The sequence below is a fragment of the Babylonia areolata genome, chromosome 27 (assembly GCF_041734735.1).
Source record: "Babylonia areolata isolate BAREFJ2019XMU chromosome 27, ASM4173473v1, whole genome shotgun sequence".
NCBI classification, from domain to species: Eukaryota; Metazoa; Mollusca; class Gastropoda; order Neogastropoda; family Buccinidae; genus Babylonia; species Babylonia areolata.
Window position 1 is genome coordinate 8,378,857 of NC_134902.1, and position 19,109 is coordinate 8,397,965.

Genomic DNA, 19,109 nt, shown 5'->3' on the forward strand with positions numbered 1-19,109 from the left:
TCCGTACAGTCCTTGATGGTCCACGCTTTCTCGCCAATCGCTGTCACTTGACGAGAACTGTGGGACTGGGAGAAAGTATGGTCGTTTGCCTGCCACGTGAGAAAGCGTTGGAAGTTCCACTTATTTGGTTTTTTGTTGTTGTTTTTTTTTTTTAATCCGAAACATTTCCTTTAGTTTCTTCACTTTTCCCATCACAAATCTTAGAGAAAAACGAAATAGGAAAAGAAGACAGATAATTGGAGGACGACGATCATGACAGTGGCGAACCACCAGGCTTTCTTCCAATCCTACACTTTCTCGCTAAGTGAGAGAAACTGCGGGGACACCCCCTGCTCTTTAAAGCAATGTGCGAGAAAGCGTGGGATTTGGGAGAAAGTGTGAGATTTGGGAGAAAGCGTGGGATTTGGGAGAAGAGTGAGATTTGGGAGAAGCGTGGGGTTTGGGAGAAAGTGTGAGATTTGGGAGAAAGTGTGAGATTTGGGAGAAAGTGTGAGATTTGGGAGAAAGCGTGGGATTTGGGAGAAGAGTGAGATTTGGGAGAAAGCGTGGGGTTTGGGAGAAAGTGTGGGATTTGGGAGAAAGTGTGGGATTTGGGAGAAAGCGTGGGGTTTGGGAGAAAGTGTGAGATTTGGGAGAAAGTGTGGGATTTGGGAGAAAGTGTGAGATTTGGGAGAAAGCGTGGGGTTTGGGAGAAAGTGTGGGATTTGGGAGAAAGTGTGAGATTTGGGAGAAAGTGTGAGATTTGGGAGAAAGCGTGGGATTTGGGAGAAGAGTGAGATTTGGGAGAAAGCGTGGGGTTTGGGAGAAAGCGTGGGATTTGGGAGAAAGCGTGGGATTTGGGAGAAAGCGTGGGATTTGGGAGAAGAGTGAGATTTGGGAGAAAGCGTGGGATTTGGGCGAAGAAAGCGTGGGATTTGGGCGAAGAAAGCGTGAGATTTGGGAGAAAGCGTGAGATTTGGGAGAAAGCGTGGGATTTGGGAGAAAGCGTGGGATTTGGGAAGCGTGAGATTTGGGAGAAAGCGTGAGATTTGGGAGAAAGCGTGGGATTTGGGAGAAAGCGTGGGATTTGGGCGAAGAAAGCGTGGGATTTGGGAGAAAGCGTGGGATTTGGGCGAAGAAAGCGTGGGATTTGGGCGAAGAAAGCGTGAGATTTGGGAGAAAGCGTGAGATTTGGGAGAAAGCGTGGGATTTGGGCGAAGAAAGCGTGGGATTTGGGAGAAAGCGTGGGATTTGGGAGAAAGCGTGAGATTTGGGCGAAGAAAGCGTGGGATTTGGGCGAAGAAAGTGTGGGATTTGGGAGAAAGCGTGAGATTTGGGAGAAAGCGTGAGATTTGGGAGAAAGCGTGGGATTTGGGCGAAGAAAGTGTGGGATTTGGGCGAAGAAAGCGTGAGATTTGGGAGAAAGCGTGAGATTTGGGAGAAAGCGTGGGATTTGGGAGAAAGCGTGAGATTTGGGAGAAAGCGTGGGATTTGGGAGAAAGCGTGGGATTTGAAAGAAAGCGTGGGATTTGGGAGAAAGCGTGAGATTTGGGAGAAAGCGTGGGATTTGGGAGAAAGCGTGGGATTTGGGAGAAAGCGTGAGATTTGGGAGAAAGCGTGGGATTTGGGAGAAAGCGTGAGATTTGGGAGAAAGCGTGGGATTTGGGAGAAAGCGTGGGATTTGGGAGAAAGCGTGGGATTTGGGAGAAAGCGTGAGATTTGGGATTTGGGAGAAAGCGTGGGATTTGGGAGAAAGCGTGAGATTTGGGAGAAAGCGTGGGATTTGGGAGAAAGCGTGAGATTTGGGAGAAAGCGTGGGATTTGGGAGAAAGCGTGAGATTTGGGAGAAAGCGTGGGATTTGGGAGAAAGCGTGAGATTTGGGAGAAAGCGTGGGATTTGGGAGAAAGCGTGAGATTTGGGAGAAAGCGTGGGATTTGGGAGAAAGCGTGGGATTTGAAAGAAAGTGTGGGATTTGGGAGAAAGCGTGGGCTGACAGCTCTTCTATCTGTGTGGCAGTGGGCCTCGTGTGTCACATGTCGCTTACAATGAACGATGGTGTACACAGTGCCTGCAGTCACAGCGGCACCGTCACGGTCTGCCTGGCGGCTGTTCCACAGTGCCACCACTTTATCTTCCGACATCCTGATGACAGTCCAGAAAGTACCGGTATGTCTGTTCCTAACCCCTCCCCGTCCTCCTCCTTACTCACAAACGCCCGCAACAGAAGTTTGGTTTCAATGCCGGTTTTGGTGCAGCGATCTGCTGCCCCCCCAGCCACCACACCCCACCTCATCCACACACACCCTTCCCCACCCCGTCCCCACCAACAGTAGTTTGATCGGTGGAATGCAGAAGTAACAACACAACGCATTATTAATTGCTTTTTTGTCAAACTATGTACAGGTCAGTTAGGTACAACCTTGATGCCGTTAATCATTTAGTATAACTGGCCACCACAAGAGCACTTATGATAATTATGATCTTTCAGAAAACAAAGAACAAGCTGGAATGCAAGAACAAATTTGAAGAGTGAAATACAAGACAAAAAGTGTTCGTAAAGTACTACTACAACAACAACAACAACACAAGAGAAGAAGAAGAAGAAGGGTATTTATGTAGCACTTTGATCGTGTGCAGTGACAAATCAAAGCGCTGTCACACCAGACATGCAGAGCTGTGAGACAAAGGGATGAAGGACAAAGCTCATACAGAAGCTTGGAAAAGTCTGGGCAGGAAGATGGGGGTGGGGGGGGGGAGATGTGGTGGGAAGAGGTAGGTTTTGAGGCCAGACCTGAAAGAGCGGAGTGCAGGGGTGTGACGAAGCGAAACAGGGAACCCGTTCTGTGTGAAAGGTCCACAGACAGAAAGAGCCGCGGCCCAGTGCGGAGTCAAAGAGTCTGTTGAGATATCGGCATTTTTGGCGGAGGGATGGAATCCGTGAATACCGAGACAGAGAGGATCTGAAGCTGACTGTATGGAGCGAGATGGAGAGCGGAGGTGAAAGCAGTTACAAAAGACTTGATAATACATTTTCGTGACAGATAGTGCTGATCTCATTCTGTATTCTGCGTGAGACAGGAAGTCAACAGAGATATTGCAAAAGAGCAGTGATGTTGCTCAGATCTTTTCTTTGTGAGGACGAGTGGAAAAGTGTGTATCTCAAGCGGACAGACACAGCCCACTGGGAAACACACTGACAGACAGACCACCTGGACTTCTGGCTGTGTGGCCTCCTCCAAAACTGCCTTTCACTTGTGGACACTGTACATCACACAGCATCATGCTGTGAACAGAATAGTCACTCTGTTTGGAGATTGCCGGAAAATCTTATAGTTTTTGATGGAGAGGAATTTATTAAATAGTTGCTTTTGCTCTTTTGTCATATAATGCCCAGTTACACGAGGCAGGAAGTGTAGTTCATGTACCCACCGGGATCATTGTAATATGACACATACACACATCTTTTACACACACTATGCAAATTGACGCCAAAAAACAACAATAAATAAATGAATGAATGAATAAATAAAGTTTAAAAAAATAATCAAAATTATAAAATAGCAAATAAATAAAGCCCAATCAAGCAAAGAAGCAAATATATATCAACAAATTCTTTTTTTTTCTGACAATAGACAATTTTCTATAAAAGGAACGCTCGGAAACTGAACCAAGGAGTGACTGACCAGAAAGAAAAGGTGTACATCAATCCAGACTATACACCATCAGAAAGAAAGGGTGTACATCAATCCAGACTATACACCATCAGAAAGAAAGGGTGTACATCAATCCAGACTATACACCATCAGAAAGAAAGGGTGTACATCAATCCAGACTATACACCATCAGAAAGAAAAGGTGTACATCAATCCAGACTATACACCATCAGAAAGAAAGGGTGTACACCAATCCAGACTATACACCATCAGAAAGAAAGGGTGTACATCAATCCAGACTATACACCATCAGAAAGAAAGGGTGTACATCAATCCAGACTATACACCATCAGAAAGAAAAGGTGTACATCAATCCAGACTATACACCATCAGAAAGAAAGGGTGTACATCAATCCAGACTATACACCATCAGAAAGAAAGGGTGTACATCAATCCAGACTATACACCATCAGAAAGAAAGGGTGTACATCAATCCAGACTATACACCATCAGAAAGAAAAGGGTGTACATCAATCCAGACTATACACCATCAGAAAGAAAGGGTGTACATCAATCCAGACTATACACCATCAGAAAGAAAGGGTGTACATCAATCCAGACTATACACCATCAGAAAGAAAAGAGAACAAAGAATTGAGGGACGAACTCCGACAGAGAATAGAGAAAGGAGAGAAGGACATTGGAATCCGAGGTAGGAAGATAGTGCATGTCCAATGGAAACCCAGGCCTGGCCAGGGAGACCAGGGAAAAAACTGACTTAACCCCAAAGCGCAAGACCATGTACATAGTTGTAAAAAGAAGTTTGTTAATGTTAGGAAAACTGTACAGGAAGTTTCTTATTCACTTTTGTATACAAACGCAGATGGCCTTCTAAACAAGAAAGATGAACTACTTGTTTTGATAGAAGAGAGTAAACCACATATCATTATGGTAACAGATTCTATAGTAAAAAATAAAAAAAGGAAAAAAAGAAAAAAAGAAGAAGTAAACTTATAAGAATATTCAATTGCAGGCTATGAACTATTTTTTTTTTAATGAGAAATCCAAAAAGAGGCATAGTAATGTATGTTAAGGATACCATAAATACTAATAAACACACACTAATGGAAAATAATAACTTTGAAGAAAGTTTGTGGATTACCTTTACAACTAAAGACAGACAAAAGATATTGATTGGAACTACATACAAAAGCCCAAGTACAACAATCGAAAATGAAGAAAAAATGTTTGGTCTACTGAGTGAGCAAAGACTAAAGCAGTTTGACTTCGTCAGCATTACAGGTGATTGTAACTTCCCAGATGTCAATTGGAAAGGCACATGTTCTGGCGAAAGAGGACAGAAATTCATAAACTGTTTACATGATGCATTCTTGACTCAAGTAGTAAAGCAAACAAGACAAAGAGAAGGGCAACAAGCAAATATACTGGATTTTGTAATAGTTAATGATGAAAACAAAATATCAGATATAGAACATCTAGCCCCTATAGGTAAAAGTGACCATGAAGTGCTTATGTTCTCATTGTACTAAGGTGATAACCAGGAATGCGAAAAACCCAAGCAATCATATAACTTTAAGAAAGGGAACTTTAAACAAATGACAGAAGAAATGAAGATGATAGACTGGCAAAAAGTAGATGAAGTCAGTGTAGAACAATGTTGGAAAGAAATAAAAACCACTCTACTTTCTACATTAGAAAAATGTCCCACAGCAAACCACCAAAAATAATAAACAGAAACCAAGGTGGATGAATGGAAAAAAAAGAAACGTAAATTGTACCAAAAGTTCCTAATTACTAAACAAAGGAGAGACTATCAAAAATATATAGAGAGGCACGTAATATATTTAATGAAAAAAAAAGGGAAGAAAAAAAAAAGAATCCGAAAAGAAACTGTCACATGAATGTAGAAATAACCCTAAAGCTTTCTAGAGATATGTACAATCAAAAACTAAAACGAAAACAGGAGCGAGTCCATTAGTAACTAAAGATGGAGACACAGTAGAAACAGACAGTGGAAAAGCGGATATTTTGATTTGAATTCTTTTTTTTTTCCTAGTGTTTTTACAAAAGAAGATATAAGTACTGTACCTAGTACTCTAAGTGCAGCTTCAAAGTCAAATGGTACGATTTTGGATAATGTAGACGTTTCGGTTGAAGCTATAAAAAAGAAACTTCAAACTCTGAATCCAAACAAAGCTTGTGGTTCTGATGCCATTCCTTCAAAAATACTAAAAGAGCTGAGTGAAGAGATTGCAGTCCCATTATACCTACTCTTTAACAAATCAATTGAGGAGAAGACTGTGCCCATAGACTGGAAAACAGCAACAGTTATACCAATTTTCAAAAAAGGAACAAGAACAGACCCAGGTAATTACAGGCCAGTGAGCTTAACATGTATCATATGTAAATTATTAGAATCATTCATAAGAGAGGCTATTGTTAGGCACATGACTGATGATAAATTGTATGCTGAGTGCCAACATGGATTCCGCAAAAACAGGTCGTGTGTGACTCAACTTCTGGAAGTGATGGAGGACTTAACAAAAGACATAGATAAGGGCGAAAACAGAAGTGGTATACTTAGACTTCAAAAAAGCATCTGACTCTGTACCACATGAAAGACTACTAAAGAAACTGGAATCTTAAGGAGTAACAGGAAACACACTTGGTTGGATAAGGGACTTTCTAACAAAGAGAACTCAAAGGGTTAGGATGGGTAGTTCCTTCTCCGGTAAAGCTGATGTTATAAGTGGCATACCACAAGGTAGTATATTAGGGCCTATACTATTTACTTTATTCATAAATGATCTCCCTTGCGAACTAAAGAGTACATGTAATTTTTTGCAGATGACACGAAATTATACAACTCTCCAAAATTCTATCAGAATTTACAAAAAAATATTGAAACATTAGTAAAATGGTCAGACACATGGAATATGTATTTTAATGCAAAAAAAATGTAAAGTGCTTCTTATTGGAAAATCAAACCCAGAGAAGGAGTACATAATGAAAATCGGAGACAAAGAAATAAAAGTATCAAAATGTGATGAGGAAAAAGACTTAGGTGTCACATTTGACAAATTTATCATTTCACAAACATAACAAATAGTATATAAACAAAGCGAACAGAATGATTGGAATAATAAAAAGAGCATTTACATTCATAGATAAGGTTACTTTTTTACGGTTATATAAAATATTATTAGACCTGTCCTAGAATATGGAAACACTGTATGGTACCCAACGCAAATAAAGCAGTCACAAGCCATAGAACGGGTTCAAAGAAGAGCAACAAAGCTGATCTATAGCATAAAAGACTGTTCATATCAAGAAAGATTAAAGTACTTACAACTACCATCACTTAAAGCAAGAAGATTAAGAGGGGACTTGATACAGACGTACAAAATATTTAACAAAGCATGTTTTTTTGTACTCCAAAGGTAGACACTACAAGAAACAGTACAGACAAAATATTTAAACAATATTCCAGAATAAATTTCAGAAAGTTTACATTTAGTAACAAAGTAACAAATTATTGGAACAAATTAACAAACAATATTAAACGTGCACCGAGTATGAATACTTTTAAGAATCTCATACATTAATGACAAAAACGAAATACGACTTTGATGGATAAAATGACTGAGCTAGTCAATGACCTGACCAACAATAAAAAGGAGTAAAATCTGAAGGGGCATAAAAAGCCAAAAATGGCTAAGTTGTATATAACAACGCCCCAAATGCTGATCCTGATCCCGAGTACTATTTTTACTAGTTCGATTTAACAACAGTTAGGTTCTGAGGATGTTTCAGAATCCTCAGCGGCTGGCCTGTTTTCAGACGAAAGTGTTTGGCTGATATATTGCCCACTGAAAGATGTTTGGGAAGCACCAACTGACAACACAGTAGTGAAAAGAAATGGTGAAAATTATCATTATGATTTAAAAACTATAACGGAAAGTGTAAGAGAGAATAGAAAGTATTGATGAAAGTGGACAGGTCAAGGAACACGTGCTGCATACAAAGCATTGTTGTCCGTAAGCCAACTGCTCACATGCACAACTCCACACCCACTCACACCCCTCATCACCCACACACCTCCTCTATCAGTCTCTCTCTATGTAGCAGAATCACGTACTTTTCATTAAATGTACTCCATATGTGGTTTTAAATACAGACTTTCAACAGTGTTAACTTTGAGACAGGATAATGTTTCGTTGCACATGCAACCTCCTGAGTAAGACAGATTTGAATGAACAGATTAGTCCCTGGGAGTGGTAGCGTAATAACGGCGAGTGTTGGTTTTCAAGTTTGTTTTTTAGTGAGGGGGAACAAAACAAAATGTTATTCTAAACCTGAACAGAGCCTTGTTTTACTGAAGTTTTGTTTCAAGTGGAAGAGTATCAAGAGCTTTAACACGGAGTGATGGCCTAGAGATAACGCGTCCGCCTAGGAAGCAAGAGAACCTGAGCGCGCTGATTCGAATCACGGCTCAGCCGCCGATATTTTCTCCCCCTCCACCAGACCTTGAGTGGTGGTCTGGACGCTAGTCATTCGGATGAGACGATAAACCGAGGTCCCGTGTGCTAGCATGCACTTAGCGCACGTAAAAGAACCCATGGCAACAAAGGGTTGTTCCCGGCAAAATTCTGTAGAAAAATCCACTTCGATAGGAAAAACAAATAAAGCTACACGCAGGAAAAAAAAAAGGGAGGGTGGGGGGGGGTGGGCGCTGTAGTGTAGAGACGCGCTCTCCCTGGGGAGAGCAGCCCGAATTTCACACAGAGAAATCTGTTGTGATAAAAAGAAATACAAATACAAACCAAAGTCCGGGAACAGGCCACTCCCAGCTCAGTAGCGGGGCCACCATCCCTAACCCGGCGGGTCCCCAGGTGACAGACTGGAGGACGGCCCTCAGACATGAGGGTCAGCTCCGATATTGGCAGCCCCTGACCAAGTGGCGATGTTCCTGTCAGGACGGGGCGGGGCAGCAGGTGGTGCTGTTGCACTCACTGAAATACTCCTTTTACAAAAAAAACCAACATTCACTGACATAACAAGGAATGCCACTGACAAACTATTTATTAGGATTTCTTTTATATAAACTTTAGTTTTTTTGTTCTGAAGTATCCTGCAGTCAGCTTTGCCTTCTTCCCTATTTATCAAGTATTCAAGAACTAACATTCGAAAAAAATTGTTTTAGCAACAGAATTGCATCCTATTGGAATGCACTACCTTTGCATGTTAAGAGAGCTTACAATGTTAACATTTAAAAAAAATCTTAGAACAGGTAAGATGTATCAGTAAGTTGAAATTCATATATGATGAATGATAAAAATTACTACTATTAGTATTATTTCTACGCAAGTACACTGGCAACTTCATCGATGTTTTTGTTAGACTGGGACAAAAGACAGAGAAAGAAAACAGAAAAAAAGTCGCGAGGCTTATGAAAGTCCCAAGAACTGAACTGTACTGAACTGATCAAGAAGCACGCAGTAACCTCCAGCCCTGGGGTGGGATCCTCGAACCCCGAACTCCCCCCTCCACACACACACACACACACACACACACACGTCCCCCGTGCGCTCACAGGGCAGGTCCTTGGGTCATGAGCTAAGGGCGAGGTAACCCCGACAGAACCCGCGAGTGCTGAAGACGGAGGTGTTGGGCCTCACTGCGCACTCTAACAAAAACCGCAACACCAGGCATCATCGCCTTGGACAATGTCACATAGCCCTGAGGTTCCTTCAGGGTGAGGCAGCGCCGGGCTCCGAGCCTTCAGAGTCCGCCACAGTGACTGGAGGTCTGTACTGTCACCCCATGCCTTCAGAGTCCGCTACAGTGACTGGAGGTCTGTACTGTCACCCCATGCCTTCAGAGTCCGGCCACAGTGACTGGAGGTCGGCACTGTCACCCCCATGCCTTCAGAGTCCGCCACAGTGACTGGAGGTCTGCACTGTCTCCCCATCCTTCAAGTCCGGCCACAGTGACTGAGGTCTGCACATGTCACCCCATGCCTTCAGAGTCCGCTACAGTGACTGGAGGTCGCCTGTCTCCCATCGAGTCCAGTCTACAGTGACTGGTCTGTACTGTCACCCCATGCCTTCAGAGTCCGCTACAGTGACTGGAGGTCTGCACTGTCACCCCATGCCTTCAGAGTCCGCTACAGTGACTGGAGGTCTGCACTGTCACCCCATGCCTTCAGAGTCCGCACAGTGACTGGAGGTCTGGTACCCCTGTTCAGAGTCGCTCACAGTGACTGAGGTTGGTCATGCCTTCAGAGTCCGCTACAGTGACTGGAGGTCTGTACTGTCACCCCATGCCTTCAGAGTCCGCTACAGTGACTGGAGGTCTGTACTGTCACCCCATGCCTTCAGAGTCCGCCACAGTGACTGGAGGTCTGTACTGTCACCCCATGCCTTCAGAGTCCGCTACAGTGACTGGAGGTCTGTACTGTCACCCCATGCCTTCAGAGTCCGCTACAGTGACTGGAGGTCCTGTACTGTCACCCCATGCCTTCAGAGGTCCGCCACAGTGACTGGAGGTCTGTACTGTCACCCCATGCCTTCAGAGTCCGCTACAGTGACTGGAGGTCTGTACTGTCACCCCATGCCTTTCAGAGTCCGCTACAGTGACTGGAGGTCTGCACTGTCCACCCCATGCCTTCAGAGTCCGCTACAGTGACTGGAGGTCTGTACTGTCACCCCATGCCTTCAGAGTCCGCCACAGTGACTGGAGGTCACTGACGTCTGTACTGTCACCCCATGGGGCAGCAGGAAAAAAAAGAATCAGATAAAATTTATCATGATTTACAAAAAAATATCAGTTATATGGTTTATCCATGAGGCATAAAACTGCTGACTGGTTTGGGACAAAACAGCGAGTGAATGGAAGCATCCAGCTTACTTATTGTCAGTCCACCGGGGTCATTACTTCTTTCAGCCAGTTGTAAAGAAACTCAAAACAATGTCAAAGGTCAATTAAAACTAACGTTAAAAAACTAGTTCACTCACGTTTCTATCAGGTATTTATTTGTGAATGCTGTAGAAATAAAAACAAGACACGCAACCCCCCCCACCCGCCCCCCCTAAAAAAAGAAGATTAAAAACATTGCAACATTAATAACAGCAGCAACAACAATAAAAATGACCCAAACAACAAAACAACTTATTTCAATGTACAAAGGGTGCCTGTAAACCTAACCTGCGACTAACGGTTACTGCATATGTTTCCTAACTGTCGAATTTATGTAAAAAAAAATGCGACTAAATAAATGACTAAATAAATAAAGGACTCTCTCTCTCTCTCTCTCTCTCTCTGTATATATATATATATATATATATATATATATTATTGAATAAAGAAATGACAATAAATAAATGAATGAATAAATAAATAACTAGGTGAATAAATAAATAAATGACTAAATGAATAGATAAATAAATGAATATTAAACTAACTAAAATAAATGACTAGGTGAATAGATAAATAAATGAATATCAAACCAAATAAATAAACAAATAAATGAACATGTAAATAAATGAATAAATGAATGATTAATAAATGAATAAATTTAAGTGTACAGTCTGGAAGAATTTGGAGATGATGGTAGGTATGATGCTGCTGCTGCTGCTGCTGCTGATGATGATGATGATTTCAATTATCCTTTATGCCCCACACGGCGGGTACTAACTACCAGACCCCATAACACTAGTTCCATATGTCAGTGTGTGTGTGTGTGTGTGTGTGTGTGTGTGTGTGTGTGTGTGTGTGTGTGTGTGTGTGTGTGTGTGTGTGTGTAATGCAATGCGTAAATCATTACTGTTTATGCCCCAAAAGGAGTAAAATGATTAAATTTCTTGATTCTTTATGCTCCCTTTCTTTCTTTATTTCCTTCTTTTTCCTTCTTTCCTTTCTTTCTTTCTTTCCATAACCAATGTTATTGATTAAACCAACAACAGCAACAACAACAACAGCAACAACAACAACAACAGCAACAACAACAGCAACAACAACAACAACAGCAACAACAACAACAACAACAACAACAACCACAACAACAACAACAGCAACAACAACAACAGCAACAACAACAACAACAACAACAACAACAACAACAAAACCCCGCAGAAAACCAACTTCCGAATGATGTGTTCACAATGATGACCGTTTACTCCTTTTTAGCATCCTGTATTGTCCAAGACCAGGTGAAAAAGAAGAAACAAAACATCATCGTTCGTTGAAATCCTTTACACTATTTCATTAAGAATCATGATAGAATGCATTGATTTCCAACTGAAAAGATATCCACCACCTACAGATTACAGATTACAGAATACTCTATTATCTCAACAAGAGAAATTCATTTGTGGTGTTAAACACATAAACAATACACGGAAATCACAGTCATTCAACATGTATACATAAGACATCATGTTTAGATGGCCACCCATGCGTACAATCATTAATCACAGTAGATAATACAACAGAAACCTTTCAAAGGTAACTTATAGTAAATCATACATACATTATCACAGCCATACATGTGCAACACAAAATCATTTAAAGGATATGAATAAAATAGGCATGAAATAACATACTAAAAGTAGACATAAGACTTTAAAATATATAATAATGCAATTCAACAATACTTTGATTTAAGAGTGGAGTGGAGTGATGGCCTAGAGGTAACGCGTCCGCCTCGAAAGCGAGAGAATCTGAGCGCGCTGGTTTGAATCACGGCTCAGCCGCCGATATTTTCTCCCCCTCCACTAGACCTTGAGTGGTAGTCTGGAAGCTAGTCATTCGGATGAGACGATAAACCGATGTCCCGTGTGCAGCATGCACTAGCGCACGTAAAAGAACCCACGGCAACAAAAAGGTTGTTCTTGGCAAAATTCTGTAGAAAAGGCCACTTCGATAGGAAAAACAAAACTGCACGCCGGAAAAAAAAAAGAAAAAAAAAGAAAAGAAAAAAGAATGGCGCTATAGTGTAGCGACGCGCTCTCCCTGGGGAGAGCAGCCCGAATTTCACACACAGAAATCTGTTGTGATTTAAAAAAAAAAGGTTACAGTTCACATACACACTCTGGCATACATTTTTTTTTTTAAATCACAGAACCTATTTAATGTATATGATACAATGCAGTGTGAGAGTTTCTTGATGCCCTGTCGAATTCACGATTGCATTGTGACATGTACCTTCTTCGTTGTGGGCTACAACTCCCACGTTCACTCGTATGCACACGAGTGGCTTTTACGTGTATGACCGTTTTTACTCCGCCGTGTTGGCAGCCATACTCCGTTTTGGGGTTGATGACATGTATGAAAATGAAATAAAAGTTCAAACGAAACAGACCTTTTTCGTTTTTCCCCCTTTTTTTCAAAATAGATATTAGGACTATAGTCCATGTCTTGATTTCTACCACATGTGGTTCTCTGTCAATCAGTGTTGTACTAACGCACACCCAGTCGGAAACATCAAATCACGCGAGGCATTAAAATGTCAGTCACAAAAGCAAAAAAAAAAAAGAAAAAAAAAAAAGTGCTTTGAGAACGTGCATCCACTTGAGGCAACAAACGTCAGTTCGTTCGTTTATATATCTAAGGTCTGTTCATCTAAGATGGTGATATTAGACTGAAAATAAATATGTTACACATGATGAAAATGTGTCCACCTTGACCAAAATTGATTAAAAAAACAAAAAAAAAAAACAAAAAAACAAAAAGCAAACAAAAAAACACAAAAAAACAAAACAAAACAACAACAACAACAACAAAAAACAAAACAAAACAAAAACGGTCATACACGTACAAAAAAAGAAGAAGAAAAAAAAGATTGTTATCTTTATTACTGTTATAATTGTTATTTTTATCATCATGATCATATTTTCATTGCCTTTACTTAGAAATCATCATTTCTGAAAATCAATCTCGAAGCAACAAACCAAACACACAACAATAGAAAAAAAACTCACCACATCCAACTTTTTAAAATACCATGGATTATAAATAACACTTGAATACTAAACTGTTAACGGGGGAATTCATGCATGACTCTTGTTTTTAGCGTCAACTGATTTGTTGTGTGTAGCGGAGAGTAATTCATCAGGTCCTAAACACGTTTTGGAAGTATGCTGGTCTTCTGTGCATTAAAATAATTAATTAAAAAAAACAATTAAAAAGCTGCAGACGAAAAAGAAAACATGGAAGCAAACAGAACTGGACATTTATCGAAAATAAGCAGCTCAACATTTTTTTTCAAAGAAAAGCATGAGACATGTATGTGTGTACATATACGAATGGAAGAGAATAGAACATTGCCAAGAAGCCTGAAGGGTTTTGTCTCACGGGTGTGTTTGCATACGTGAGTCTCTGTAATATGTAGCACGGTGTTTCGTGTGCGTGTGTGTAGGGGGGGGGATGATTTTCTCTAGAAGTAAATTGCTGACAGTAAATGTGGCTTAGAAATAGGGAAAAACAGTTTTTTCCCACATATTCTATCTGTAATGACAATGCACTTCTTGGAAGGGTACATCGATGAAAAAAAATCACTGTCACGTTACTATGATAATTTTTTTTATATATACAATTCACTGTCAGGTTACTATAACATTTTTATTTCTTATTCACAAAACTGAATTTTATGTGACCTGGTAACACTGATTAATAACAGCAGTCATTTCATAATCATTTGCTCAAACATGAATACCTCTGCTTTGTATGGAACAAGCATTGTAACAGGTATGTGCAATAGTGAATTGATTTCTACCAACAAAGGGGAAATAAGTCTGAATCACGTACAATGGCGAGTTTTTTGTTTAAACGGACATCACCCATCTAAAACATTACATACTATATATGGCTCACGGCACACTGAAAGGCTATCACGTTACACAGTGTTAGGGTCTTACACTATCTGCTTTCGCCCAAACGTTAGTCGGTAGAACTCATTTTGCAGTGTCTTCATACATTATGTGCATGACCTCGTGCACTGTTGGCATGGCACAATCATATCATCCAGTTCAATTCAGCTACTGAAGGAGGCGTCAGTCTTCGGACACTACACCACATCTGCAAACCAGATGCCTGACCAGCAGCGTAACCAAAAGCGCTTAGTCAGGCCTTGTGGGAAAGTATTACTGAAAGAAGGCAAAGGAAGCCACTAACTTTTATTCAGATAATGGTTTCTGCAAAGGCCCTGTAACTTACTGCATCATGTCTGCGATCGACGATCGAAATTGACAGATTTCCTACACACAAGAATGAAATGGCAAAAAGACATTTGGCACATTACTTTCATTGCGGCACTGCGCTTGCGCCAATCACGAAAAACTTCCGGTTTTTCCGGTTTGGAAATGGATCAGCCTGATCCGCCCTAAAGCCCGCCCCCTGAAAAAAAAAAGAAAAAAAAGAAAAAGAAAAAAAAGAAGAAGATACCACCCCCCCCCCCCCCAAAAAAAAAAAAAAAAAAAAAAAAAAATCAGATAAAATAAATAAAAAGGTGAGTGGAATTGAAACACTTTGAAAATGACGCGCGCTTTCACAAACTTTGACAAATGAGCAGCCATTATTTTGGCGTTTGTGCTGAAACCTTCGTCACGGAGCATAACGTGATTGCAGTGTGCGGAGTTCCTGAAGACGTGTAGTCCGTCAAAATCTGTTAAAAGAGCTGAACTTATCCGGAGTGATCATCGTGCATGTTACCTCCCAACATGTGCTTGGCGCTTTCCTTACGGTTGATCAAAGCCAGGACGTGGTGATGAAGACAGGGAACGTCTGACAGCCAGACTGGTCAACGTCATGATCATAATTCATTGACAGCCAGACTGGTCAACGTCATGATCATAATCCACTGACAGCCAGACTGGTCAACGTCATGATCATAATTCATTGACAGCCAGACTGGTCAACGTCATGATCATAATTCATTGACAGCCAGACTGGTCAACGTCATGATCATAATTCATTGACAGCCAGACTGGTCAACGTCATGATCATAATTCATTGACAGCCAGACTGGTCAACGTCATGATCATAATCCATTGACAGCCAGACTGGTCAACGTCATGATCATAATTCATTGACAGCCAGACTGGTCAACGTCATGATCATAATCCACTGACAGCCAGACTGGTCAACGTCATGATCATAATCCATTGACGGCCAGACTGGTCAACGTCATGATCATAATCCACTGACAGCCAGACTGGTCAACGTCATGATCATAATCCACTGACAGCCAGACTGGTCAACGTCATGATCATAATTCACTGACAGCCAGACTGGTCAACGTCATGATCATAATTCACTGGCAGCCAGACTGGTCAACGTCATGATCATAATCCATTGACAGCCAGACTGGTCAACGTCATGATCATAATCCATTGACAGCCAGACTGGTCAACGTCATGATCATAATCCATTGACGGCCAGACTGGTCAACGTCATGATCATAATCCATTGACAGCCAGACTGGTCAACGTCATGATCATAATCCATTGACAGCCAGACTGGTCAACGTCATGATCATAATCCACTGACAGCCAGACTGGTCAACGTCATGATCATAATCCACTGACATGCCGCCGACAGAGATTAGGACAACGTTGGACAAATACTCGTTTCTGGTAGTGATAAAAAAAACATTCGATCGATGAATGTAAGTACTGGTGTCCCCCTCCTCCTCCTCCGCCTTTGAATTTAAGTGGAGTGATGGCCTAGAGGTAATGCGTCCGCCTCGAAAGCGAGAGAATCTGAGCGCGCTGATTCGAATCACGGCTCAGCCGCCGATATTTTCTCCTCCTCCATTAGACCTTGAGTGGTGGTCTGGACGCTAGTCATTCGGATGAGACGACAAACTGAGGTCCCGTGTGCAGCATGTACTTAGCGCACGTAAAAGAGCCCACGGCAACAAAAGGGTTGTTCCTAGCAAAATTCTGTAGAAAAATCCACTTTGATAAGAAAAACAAATAAAACTGCAGGCAGGAAGAAAAAAAAGAAGAAAAAAAGGGTGGTGCTGTAGTATAGCGACGCACTCTCCCTGGGGACAGCGGCCCGAATTTTACACAGAAAAATCTGTTGTGATAAAAAGAAATACAAATATAAATTTTTGGTTCGGTTGTCAGTAAGAACTATACGTGAGCCATGAAGGCTTCTTAATTTAAAAAAAAAAAAAAAGAAAAAAAAAAAGGTATTTATATAGCGCTGAATCTTGTGCAGAGCCAAATCAAAGTGCTTTCACACCAGTCATTCACACGCATGCATAACCCTAAAACTGGAGAAACTGAAGACAAGGAAGAGGCAGGGAAGGAAGGCTATTTTAGGAAGAGGTGGGTTTTAAGACCAGACTTAAAAGAGCTGAGTGAGCTTCTTCCCTCTTGTGAAGACATGGAACACATTGTACAGATGATACACTGATCAGCTGAGGATGTAGAAACTGGACAAAGGATGCGCGGCACCAAAACATACAGTGACACCCAGCGATGTGTGTGACTGACAAACCAGCCACCAGTGTGTGTCCTTTCAGCCAACCTTTACACCACCTGCCCTTTCTTCTTTTCTGGTCTGTTCAGTTTTGAATTTTTTTTACAGAAGGTCTAGCAGTCGTCCTGTTTTGATTTCTCAGTTCAGGTTTGGGTATTGCTACCCGTCCATTTCCTCAGAGGCCACACTCACGGAAAATGGCAAATCTCACAGTCACTGTCACAGCCATGTTGGTTTAAACATTTTTAATATCAAGAAACAAGGCGAAATACAGCGTTCAATTAAGAAAACTTACTCGTACACAGCCGTGTTCTCACAGACAGCTAGAAAAAACTCACAAATGTCGTAAAGTCTTGCTCGCAGCCATTTTCTGTCTCTCTTCACAGACACGGCATTTGGCCGGCTCAGTAAATCTTGTGTATGAATATATCGCACGGTGTTGGAAGAAACTAGTTTCTTCCTCTAATCTCACATGCAGCGTTAGTATTTGTTGTTGTTGTTGTTGCTTATGTTGCTTATGCTGCTCAGTTCAGTCAAGAAGACACGGGATCTGATTTGCAGCCTATAGCCTATCCTTGCCTGTCATTTACATTTTGTACTTGTTAGATAGGATTCAGTTCATAGTTCACCATAACAATCTGGACACTAAGAAAGGTCAGATGAACTGTTTGGTTTTTTTGTTTTCCAAAATTTTGCATATTACTTTTCCGGCTTCTTCATGTGGCACATTTTAAACTTTTAACACTGAAAATGGACGTTTGTTCCAAACACGCTGTTAGATCTGTTCCAGCTTTTATGAAACAACCACTGATCAGTTGCATTTGTTAAGCAATACACATGTGGTATCCAGTAGCATCAATGTTTCTGCTACTTTTTATGCTTTCTTGTTTCATTTTAAGCACCGGATTGTAAAGCGCTTAGAGCTTGCTTATGGTTGAATTATACCGCTATATGAAAATAAATTATTATTATTAATCAGCTCATTTGTCGTAATGTGTATGTGTTTCGGCTCAGTAATATTAACTGCCTGATATAGTTAATAACAAACCCAGTGAACATCAGAACGGCAAATCATGGGTTTAGCGCTGTGTAGTACGATGATTATTTATGAAATGAGCAGGGTTTTTGTTGTTGTTGTTGTTGTTTACTTGATCTCCACTCAGTTTACAAATGTCTTTTCTTTCACCAGTAAACTGTTTCATAATACCATCGTCACGACTTCAGTGTGAGGGCCAGTTGTAAAAAGAAGCAGTCGTTTGAACAGCGATGTCATAGACTTGACAGGCAATCGCGGGTCGCGGTTTTCAAAAGGAAAAAACAACAACAACAACAACAAACAAACCTGTGCAGTGTATTTTGAATGTGAAACGACTCTAAATCCTGGACGCGACCTGAAGATTGTGCATTCATGAAGCGATACAACACGATGGCTGTCGGTGGGGTGAGCAGCATTATCGCCCCTGTCAGGACGTCTCCACAGTTTTATGTGAATTGAACCAAGTTTTTCCCTCAATCCTGGACGATCATTTTGCTTGTGAGCACAGCAGTGAAAAAACAAATAAACAAAAAAAAAAAAAAAAAAAAAAAGGAGAGGAGAGAGAGAGAGAGAGAGAGAGAGAGACCTGTATCGCTGTGGTGGTGACGGTGATGGTCGCTTGGCAATTAAAACTCCGAGGACCGGGATTGACTCACACCCTGCCGTGTTTATGGGCCTGTTTCAGTCGCTGGGTGGAGGTGAAGAATGCCCATAAGCATTCCCTTTCTGCCCCCCCCCCCTCCCCGCCAGTCCCCCCCCTCCTCCCCCTCCCCACCCCCAACACACACACACTCTCCACACTCCATCCCTCCCTTCAAATTTTTCATCCTTCAACTCCCACCTCGCCCCCCGCCCGCCCCTATTTCCCAGCCCCACTATCTACCTCCTGAACAAAGCGTGTGCTCCCCCCCTCCCCCCTCCCCCTATCCCA

At 41.5% G+C, this 19,109-nt stretch overlaps 1 long non-coding RNA gene across 1 annotated transcript in view; it reads right to left on the reverse strand.

The window, feature by feature from the left end:
• Positions 1-18,836, reverse strand: part of LOC143301235 (uncharacterized) — a 34,459-nt gene extending 15,623 nt beyond the window's left edge. Inside the window, exons 1-2 of the long non-coding RNA XR_013057747.1 lie at positions 18,765-18,836; positions 8,478-8,677 (exon numbers count right to left, since the gene is read on the reverse strand). This is a non-coding gene — a long non-coding RNA (uncharacterized LOC143301235). The remainder of the gene's footprint in view (positions 1-8,477; positions 8,678-18,764) is intronic.
• Between the last annotated feature and the right edge of the window lie 273 nt (positions 18,837-19,109).